General features: G+C 46.3%; 1 long non-coding RNA gene across 1 annotated transcript; it reads right to left on the reverse strand.

Annotated features, from left to right (window-relative positions):
• Nucleotides 1-3,227: 3,227 nt before the first annotated feature.
• Nucleotides 3,228-6,729, reverse strand: LOC127299717 (uncharacterized). The gene is made up of 3 exons (XR_011744886.1): nucleotides 5,885-6,729; nucleotides 4,766-5,797; nucleotides 3,228-3,454 (listed from the first exon to the last, which is right to left on the reverse strand). It is a non-coding gene; the product is annotated as an uncharacterized lncRNA (long non-coding RNA).
• Between the last annotated feature and the right edge of the window lie 3,925 nt (nucleotides 6,730-10,654).

The following is a 10,654-nucleotide window of genomic DNA, read 5'->3' on the forward strand; positions in this document are numbered from 1 at the left end:
GAGACGAAGTGGGGCCACGAGGTGGCCACACCCTTGGGCGGCGCGGCCCCCCCCTTGGCCGCGCGGCCCTGTGGTGTGGGCCCCTCGTGCCGCCTCCTGACCTGCCCTTCCGCCTACTTAAAGCCTCCGTCGCGAAACCCCCATTACCGAGAGCCACGATACGGAAAACCTTCCAGAGACGCCGCCGCCGCCAATCCCATCTCGGGGGATTCAGGAGATCGCCTCCGGCACCCTGCCGGAGAGGGGAATCATCTCCCGGAGGACTCTACGCCGCCATGGTCGCCTCCGGAGTGATGTGTGAGTAGTCTACCCATGGACTATGGGTCCATAGCAGTAGCTAGATGGTTGTCTTCTCCCCATTGTGCTTCATTGACGGATCTTGTGAGCTGCCTAACATGATCAAGATCATCTATCTGTAATTCTATATGTTGCGTTTGTTGGGATCCGATGAATAGAGAATACTTGTTATGTTGATTATCAAAGTTATGTCATTGTGTTGTTTATGATCTTGCATGCTCTCCGTTACTAGTAGATGCTCTGGCCAAGTAGATGCTTGTAACTTCAAGAGGGAGTATTTATGCTCGATAGTGGGTTCATGTCTCCGTGAATCTGGGGAAGTGACAGAAATCTCTAAGATTATGACATGGCAAACATGATGCGGCGATGCAACTTATCCACATTAATCGGAGTCGAAACCCCGGACAATCAAATTAGAGTTGGAGTTGCATTTCTACCGTCAAATTTAAGTGGTTGTTAATCATGGCAAGAGCATGGCAAGGGTGATCTACTTCAAAGTTAAACGGAGCGGGGAAACCCTAGTCAGTGTCCGAAATACTCCGCATATATGTAAGGTGAATATACACGACTATCCACGAGCGACATGATGCGAGATGCAAACAGATGAATGGATGGCATATTCATGTTCCTTATGTTTTTCTGATCAATTTTCATATATAAAACATTTTATTCCGAGTTACGGTTTGTGAGATATGATTTTTGCAAGATATAAATATGTGCAGCAATTTTCAGGAAAAACAGAAAAAGGGCCAGGACGAACTGGGTCGGACCTGCGCTATCCTGGGCCGGAACTGATCAGCTTCGGCGTCAGATTGGATTGGGCCGCACCGGGCGTTGATCTGAGATGTAGGATCTGGGCCGTGGCCCATTGGTACGCCGGATCTGATCCACAGAATCAAGAAACAAAAATGTGGCTTAATTAGCCAGATATGGGATTTGAATGCAGGATCTCTTGGTCGTGAGCAAAGGAACCAACCACTAGGCTAGATGTGGTTCGGTGAGCAGTGCAAGGTGCACGGCAAAAAGATGTAGTGCAGGACGGACTTGACCGTGGCAACCATGGTTGACAGAAACGTGCAGATCGAGCCTCGATCTGGCAGCCGAGCGCACGCCTGGATGCGGGAGTGTGCGCGCTCAAAGCGGAAGACCAAGGGGAGGCTGCTGGTGGAGATCTTGGCGTCGGGAATCCGCCGGAGGAAGGCCGACGACGAGCACCTACGGCATAAGAACGGCGTCAACGCCGGCGGAGCATATAAGAACGAAACAAGGAGTATGAGAGGTCCAGGAGGAGCGCCAAGATACCAGGAACGCTATGATGTGCTCGAAAACGGCGAAGGAGGTCGGACGGCGACGAATTTCTCGCCGGAGTGCGCTGGGCATGGCGGGGGGAACGGCGAACGTGTGTCCGATTGAGAGCCTTTTGGAGTGATTCCTTACACCAGAAGGTAGAGCTCGACGATGCGGTTCTCTGAGTACTCTCGGTTCGGCGAGGGGCGGCCGGAGATGGCGGGGCGACGGTGAGCTGCTCACGGTGGTTTTCTCACAGAGAAGAAAAGGAGGTGGGAGATGGGGGTGGCGGCGCGAATGGGAGAGAGAGGAGAGGGGTTGGTGGCTAGGGTTTTCTGGGGCGAGAAGATAAGGAGGAGGGGGAAGCATGTGAGGCGCGTGAGAGAGGGGGACCTTGGCGTGATGTTGACAGGAAGGAGAGCACGCACCGTGCGTGAAGGGGAGAAGACGACACGAGGAGTTTTTTTTCTCCTCGAAGGGGTATGCGGGCTGAGGCGGTGGTTTGGGCCAAAAGAAGGAGAAGGGAAGGGGGACTGGGCCAGAGAAGAAGGGAGTGGGCCGCCGGGTTAGAGAGGAAGCAGGCCAAACAGGAATAAAGAGGTCCAGGATAAGAGGGGAGGCTTTTGGGGTTTTCCTTTTCTCTTTTTATTTAAAACCTTTGAATTCAAATTCCTTTTTCCGTTTTGAATTCGAGGCAAAGGTGAGAGGAATATTAAAATTAGTTTTCAAAATATTACTTCATTTGTAATCAAAACAAAACAACATTTTTATTCCAAAACTAATTGTTGCACCATTTAATTATAAAATAGAATATATGAGAGGGAGTTAGAGTTTATTAGATGGAAAAATGAGATAAGGGATTATTAAAACCATATGAGAGAGAAAATAAAGAGTTAGGGTTTAATAAAATAATTTTATTTTGTTAAAACATGGATGTGATGCATGCATGATGCCATGATGATGCACAAAAGAAAAAGAGCAAGCAAATCTATTAGGGGTACTAACCGGGGCCGTTACAATCGACACCACTAACAAGGAATCTCGCCCCGAGATTCCATGTCCAGGTACGGGGGAGAGAGGTGAACTAGCGGATCTTCAGGAGACGTGTCGATCTCCTCGACACCACTAACAAGAATTCTTGCTCCATGCTGGTCGGTCGACATCACTAACAAGAAGTCGTGGTTCCGATGTTGATGGTGCGCTTCCGTCGGGATCCTCCGAAGATCGGACCTATTAGGATAATGCAAAGATCGTCCAACCTGCGTCGGAACCTAAGACTCAGAGAAGCAGATAAGAGAAGATTCAAAACGCGCAAAGGTAAGAAGAGGAAGAATATAGGTAAGGAGAAAAATCAGAGCTAATCAGATCTATCCAACGATTTTTAGAAAATAGTTTTGACACTAGACACAACAACGTCGGTTGGCAAGGTTATCCTACAGGCTGGACTAGTGGGGTACCGTCAACCTGAGGCTCTGATACCAACTTGTGACGCCCCGGAACCGGTACCATGAGGATTCCAGCGATCCCGCCGAAATCCGCACGATATCGATCCAGAGACGCCCTCCGACACGACGTGCGCGACAAATCACACACGTGGTGCCAGAGGAATTAACACGAGCAGTAACATTACAACAGGATTACAATAGAGCCCACAAGATACATATATTACAACAACGACTCCAACGAGTCAAGATACAAATATACAATACAAAGATCCAAATCATATAGAAGATCGAATACATCCGAGTACGGACAAGATGCAAATTGGACTAAGAGTCCTGAAGATAACCAGTGGCGTCCATAACCCTGCCCAGGCCAAGCCGGAAGGGTAACCTTGCTAACGTCGTCTTCTTCGAACATATCTTCATACCTGCCCGGTTATATCCCGTAGAAGCAGCAATAAGTACGGGTTCGTACTTAGCAAGACTTCAAGACGTATAAGCATTCGTCAACCAGTCATCCTTTGTACTTGAGGCACGCAGGGGACTTAGAGGACGCAAGAGGAACGTCATGGATAATATGGTGGGGTTAAGCGGCAGCGCGCAAGCACTAAAAACCTATAGAGACACTCTACAACTTTCGTCTAATCAGAGAAGGTGAGAGAGCGCACAACTAACAGTTCTATACTCTGCAAACATAACACAGCCGATGCTTTCCCCCTTCGCAAAGAGGTACTGGCAAAAGGCACTCACACTGTTGACAAGTTTTAACCATTTATTATTAGAGTTGTGCTAACTTACTACACAAGTTATTATGATTGAAGCAACAGGTGTAAGTTGTCTATGGTCGAGTCATACAGCTCCAAGTCGTCCATAACCGCGGACACGGCTTATCGATAAGATTGTAACCCTGCAGGGGTGCCCAAATGTGCCCACACGCACGATCAACCCACTTACGACAGGTGGATATCACGACACGCACTCTCCTTCACTACAACAATGTCCAGGAAGCCACCTAACTAAGTTAACCCGTTTCGGAGCCCGATCGAAACTCCGACGCGGACCTAGTTGTTGCGAGAACGGCTTTCGGATGGAAACAGTGCCCGCAGGGTGAATCCATCTTCAGCAATACGTGCCGCACCTATGGACGTGCAAGAGACAACGGGGTTACAAGGCAACATGGCTTCCCCAAAAGTAACATCATATCATCCGACCACAAAGAAACAAGCTTGCACGCCCGGAAGAAACAAAACAAACATCCAAACTAGTTGTGTCCACTGGACAAAGTTGTAGATTCCGGCAGTGGTCGAGGGGAGACCCGGTAAGCATACCCACGTGTGGTTAGAGCGCTCAGTCTCGGAACAGATAACAAGAACTCGGGGTCCTAGGTTATTTAGGAAACACAAGTGAGCCGTCACAAAACAATCAGCTGACCCACCGATGCCTCCGCTGAACAAATATCAACAACTAGAGTAACCATGATTCTTCCCAACATATAACCCGATAAGATAACAAAACGGTAACAAGATAAGACGGCACTAGCATGCACTACGACTCGCAAGGGCAGACTCGATAACCAAACAATAGCCGTAGGAGGTGGTGGTGGCAATATGGGCTGCTTGAGGTAACAAGTGGAAAGGACACGTGACAAGAACGCAACTTAAGGATAGCATGAGGGAGAAGGCAAAAATAAAATAGGTGAGCGACTCCTGCAGGGACAGGAGTATAGGGGAAATGCTTGCCTGTTAAAGCTTGCCGAGGGACATCCGGAGAACTTGTCGTATCTCACCACACCACTTCGCGTTCCTATCCGAGAAGAAGCAAATGCTGAAACACACAACGTATGCAATCTTACTACTACGGATAAAGAACCAGCATGCTCATGATATGGTATGCATGCATGACATGGCAAACATGATGCGGCGATGCAACTTATCCACATTAATCGGAGTCGAAACCCCGGACAATCAAATTAGAGTTGGAGTTGCATTTCTACCGTCAAATTTAAGTGGTTGTTAATCATGGCAAGAGCATGGCAAGGGTGATCTACTTCAAAGTTAAACGGAGCGGGGAAACCCTAGTCAGTGTCCGAAATACTCCGCATATATGTAAGGTGAATATACACGACTATCCACGAGCGACATGATGCGAGATGCAAACAGATGAATGGATGGCATATTCATGTTCCTTATGTTTTTCTGATCAATTTTCATATATAAAACATTTTATTCCGAGTTACGGTTTGTGAGATATGATTTTTGCAAGATATAAATATGTGCAGCAATTTTCAGGAAAAACAGAAAAAGGGCCAGGACGAACTGGGTCGGACCTGCGCTATCCTGGGCCGGAACTGATCAGCTTCGGCGTCAGATTGGAATGGGCCGCACCGGGCGTTGATCTGAGATGTAGGATCTGGGCCGTGGCCCATTGGTACGCCGGATCTGATCCACAGAATCAAGAAACAAAAATGTGGCTTAATTAGCCAGATATGGGATTTGAATGCAGGATCTCTTGGTCGTGAGCAAAGGAACCAACCACTAGGCTAGATGTGGTTCGGTGAGCAGTGCAAGGTGCACGGCAAAAAGATGTAGTGCAGGCCGGACTTGACCGTGGCGACCATGGTTGACAGAAACGTGCAGATCGAGCCTCGATCTGGCAGCCGAGCGCACGCCTGGATGCGGGAGTGTGCGCGCTCAAAGCGGAAGACCAAGGGGAGGCTGCTGGTGGAGATCTTGGCGTCGGGAATCCGCCGGAGGAAGGCCGACGACGAGCACCTACGGCATAAGAACGGCGTCAACGCCGGCGGAGCATATAAGAACGAAACAAGGAGTATGAGAGGTCCAGGAGGAGCGCCAAGATACCAGGAACGCGATGGTGTGCTCGAAAACGGCAAAGGAGGTCGGACGGCGACGAATTTCTCGCCGAAGTGCGCTGGGCATGGCGGGGGGAACGGCGAACGTGTGTCCGATTGAGAGCCTTTTGGAGTGATTCCTTACACCAGAAGGTAGAGCTCGACGATGCGGTTCTCTGAGTACTCTCGGTTCGGCGAGGGGCGGCCGGAGATGGCGGGGCGACGGTGAGCTGCTCACGGTGGTTTTCTCACAGAGAAGAAAAGGAGGTGGGAGATGGGGGTGGCGGCGCGAATGGGAGAGAGAGGAGAGGGGTTGGTGGCTAGGGTTTTCTGGGGCGAGAAGATAAGGAGGAGGGGGAAGCATGTGAGGCGCGTGAGAGAGGGGGACCTTGGCGTGATGTTGACAGGAAGGAGAGCACGCACCGTGCGTGAAGGGGAGAAGACGACACGAGGAGTTTTTTTCTCCTCGAAGGGGTATGCGGGCTGAGGCGGTGGTTTGGGCCAAAAGAAGGAGAAGGGAAGGGGGACTGGGCCAGAGAAGAAGGGAGTGGGCCGCCGGGTTAGAGAGGAAGCAGGCCAAACAGGAATAAAGAGGTCCAGGATAAGAGGGGAGGCTTTTGGGGTTTTCCTTTTCTCTTTTTATTTAAAACCTTTGAATTCAAATTCCTTTTTCCGTTTTGAATTCGAGGCAAAGGTGAGAGGAATATTAAAATTAGTTTTCAAAATATTACTTCATTTGTAATCAAAACAAAACAACATTTTTATTCCAAAACTAATTGTTGCACCATTTAATTATAAAATAGAATATATGAGAGGGAGTTAGAGTTTATTAGATGGAAAAATGAGATAAGGGATTATTAAAACCATATGAGAGAGAAAATAAAGAGTTAGGGTTTAATAAAATAATTTTATTTTGTTAAAACATGGATGTGATGCATGCATGATGCCATGATGATGCACAAAAGAAAAAGAGCAAGCAAATCTATTAGGGGTACTAACCGGGGCCGTTACACTTTTCACGCCAAAAATGATAAACCATCACCGATTTCTTGTATCCATTACTATTCACGGTAAAAATGATAAACGAACCAATCTATCTATCTCTGTATTTGAAGTTTGGAAGGGTTCACCATCTATTTATGTTAACTTTCGAGGTTTTGACCTGAAAACAAATGGGTATTATAAAGGGAAATAAAAGTTCAAAAAATGTAAAAACGAAACAATCTACCTATCTTTGTATAGAAGAACGTCTGTATGATTTTTGATGTCATTTAGAGAAGGTAGAAAAAAATCCCTTTTGAGAAGGTCGAAAAAACCTAACTTGTTACAAAAGCTGGTTTCAGTGAGACCTAACCAAATTTGGCATACATTATGCCATATCTATAACAACAAGGAATATATAAAAGGGAAATTTTCACAAAATTTGAAATTTAGGGCGAAAATGATGCCATACATGATGCTGTTTTCGAGGTTTTGACCTGAAAATCAATTGGGTATTATAAAGGGAAATAAAAAGTTCGAAAAATGTAAAAACGAAACAATCTATCTATCTATGTATAGAAGATCAGCTGTATGAAATTTGAGGTCATTTAGAGAAGGTAGAATAAATCACCTTGTTAGAAAAGCTGGTTTCAGTGAGACGAAACGGCATGCGTTTAAGCAAAGTGATTTTTTCGAACATCTCCAAATGACCCCAAATTTGCCATACATGATGCCATACGTGTAACAACAAGGAACCCTATCTAAAAAGTGTCAAAACAGTTTGCCCAACCGTATAGCTCTATCAAAAAGAACCTCTCAATGGCGCTAGTATAATTTTGGGCTTAGTTACAAACTTTCGTTACCTAACCTTCAACACGAAACTTGTTTCAAATCACTTTTGGCATACAAGAAACAAATCCCACCTTGATTCGAGCACCACAGCCTCCAAACGATGCCGATGCCGATATCGGCATGGTCAGAACGGCTATGCTCGCCGCCACTGCTAGGTCACCGTCGGGATGCACCCTCAATCCCGTCCCCTCATTCGATCACTGACACACCAGAGATACCTCCGAGGCCAATGCCGAACGTACATGCTGATGCCAATGCCGAACATGCATGCACGCCGGTGTGGGCACAGCCACGCCGCTCCGCTATGCTGAATGCCACAGACCACCGCGAGGTCTTTCCCTTCGCCACCACACTCTTCTATCACCCATCTATACACGCCAGAAAGGAGAGACACTAGTTTTCTCTACATTGCTCGTGTTCCTATCGGTCATGGTCAGTCAAAGTTTTGAGGTAGTCGTCGATGTCGTCGACCATTTATTCTCTTCTTTGCAGGGTTAAACACGCCTAGTTCATATCTATCTAATGCGTCTGGTCTCGCCTCATGCAGTTCTTTGTGGACGTCGATCTCATCTCGGCACCCCGCAGGCCACCTCCTCTGTGCCATCGCTGTAGAGCTCCGTTTAAAAATCTATTCCTACCCGTGTATTGCCCCTTGTATCAGCGTCATGGCCCCACTTGTCATTCGATATACCGAAGCCCCACTCGTGTGCGTTTTGGTCAGGGATACAGCGATGCTTACAGTCAAACAAAGATGGATGGTCTGACGTGTCTTTGCGGGCTCTACGTGGCCCCACTAGTCAGAAGATAACGGTCAACCGTCGGGCAACCGGCCGTTACAGCACCTGCGATGGTTTTAGACAAAGTCTTGGGGAAAACTGAGGAAAAACTAAGGAGCTGGGGAAAACTGAGCACAACTAAGGAACCGAGGGCACGAAAATAGAAATCCCTAAAAAAAATTCAAAATGGCTTTAAGAGCAGCTCCCATAGAGAGAACAATAAAATTCCTCTTGTCCTTTGTTTGAACAAGCTAGGTTCATGATTTATCAAGTACATAGTGTTAGGAGATTTAGATTATTGGTTCAATTTATATTTAGTGGGTGGGCACCCGTGCCTCATCTTTTGCAAAATTAAGAACTAGCACATTGTGCATGCTAGTCAAAGTGTGAAGTCATAATAAACATGAAAGAGATGATAAATCATTCAACACTTCCTCATGAGATAAAAACACAAAACAGGTAATAATTTTTGAAGGTTTAAAGGTAGCACACAAGAAATTCACTTTGGAGTGGTGGTGAAATACCACATATAGGTAGGTATGGTGGACACAATTGGCGAACTTTGGTTTTTGGTAGTTGGATGCACGAGTAGAGATCATACTCAGTACATGTGAAGGCTCGCAAAAGACTTGGAGCGACCAAATAAGAGAGCAATAATGGCCATAATCATGCATAGCGACAAAACATTATTAATCAAAGCATAAAATGATATTATAAGTCAAAAACTAAATGATCAAAGGGGATTTAGGTGACTGGTTTGTAGTCATAACATGATGTGAGCATATCCCAAGTCAACCCAATAAAGCATTGATACGTCTCAAACGTATCTATAATTTTTGATGCTCCATGCTTGTTTTACACCAATTTATATATGTTTTGCTCATACTTCGTTGCACTTTTATACATTTTCCGGCACTAACCTATTAACAAGATGCCACAGTGCTAGTTCATGTTTTCTGCTGTTTTGTATTTTAGAAAAGTTGTACAGGAATTTTTCTCGGAATTGGACGAAACAAAAGTCGAAGTCAATATTTTACCGTAACAAAGACAGCGTCCAGAGGGGGGTCGAAGAGGAGCCACAGGGTGGCCACACCATGCCTTGGCGCGGCCAGGCCTAGGCCCGCGCCAAGGGGTGGTGTGGGCCACCCTGGCCTCCACCAACCTCACCCTTTCGCCTATTTATTCACGATCCCGGGAAAAACCTAAACACCCGAGCCTCCATCCACGAAAAGTTCCGTCGTGGCTGCCATCGCAGACCCTAGATCGGGAGGGTTCTGAAGCTCTTTCGGGTACCCTACCAGAGGGGGAGATCATCACCGGAGGCCTCTACATCGCCATGACCGCCTCCGAAGTGATGCATGAGCAGTTCATCCCTGGACTATGGGTCCATAGCAGTAGCTAGATGGTTGTCTTCTCTAATTTGTGCCTCATGTTTAGATCATGTGAGCTGCCTGACATGATCAAGATCATACTTATGTAATGCCACATGTTGTGTTTGCTGGGATCTGATGAAAACTGAATACTAGGTTGAGATCGATTATATATTCTTGTCATATGTCATTTGTGATCTTGCATCTCTCCATTGCTAGTAGATACTCTGGCCAAGTAAATGCTTGTGACTCCAAGAGGGAGTATTTATGCTCGATAGTGGGTTCATACCTCTAGTTTTCTGGAAGAGTGACAATAACTTCTAATATTGTAGATGCAATGTTGCTACTAGGGAGAAAACAACAATGTTTTATCCAAGGGTACTTCTATTGTTTACTTTACACACATTGCTTAATGTGATAATTTGTTGCTTGCAACTTAATACTAGAAGGGGTTCGGATGATAACCGGAAGGTGGATTATTTTAGAGAAACTGCACACATGACACAACCTATGGTGTTACTTCATGAACAAGACCATGCATCTATATAGTCGCCTATAGGTTTGGCCAACCAATAAATGTGATAGAAAGAACTGTCTACATAAAATCTAGCCACGCAAATGGCGGGCTACTCCGCTAGTTACTTGTATTTCACTATCTGTTCACCGAACTAGTGCACCTATACACCTGACAAGTGTATTGGGTGTGTTGGGGAAACAAGATACTTTTTGTATCATAATTGAAGGGTTGCTTGAGAGAGATATCTTTGACCTCTATGTCACATCCCGAAATTTCTAAATTTT

Source organism: Lolium perenne, chromosome 5 (assembly GCF_019359855.2).
Source record: "Lolium perenne isolate Kyuss_39 chromosome 5, Kyuss_2.0, whole genome shotgun sequence".
NCBI lineage: Eukaryota > Viridiplantae > Streptophyta > Magnoliopsida > Poales > Poaceae > Lolium > Lolium perenne.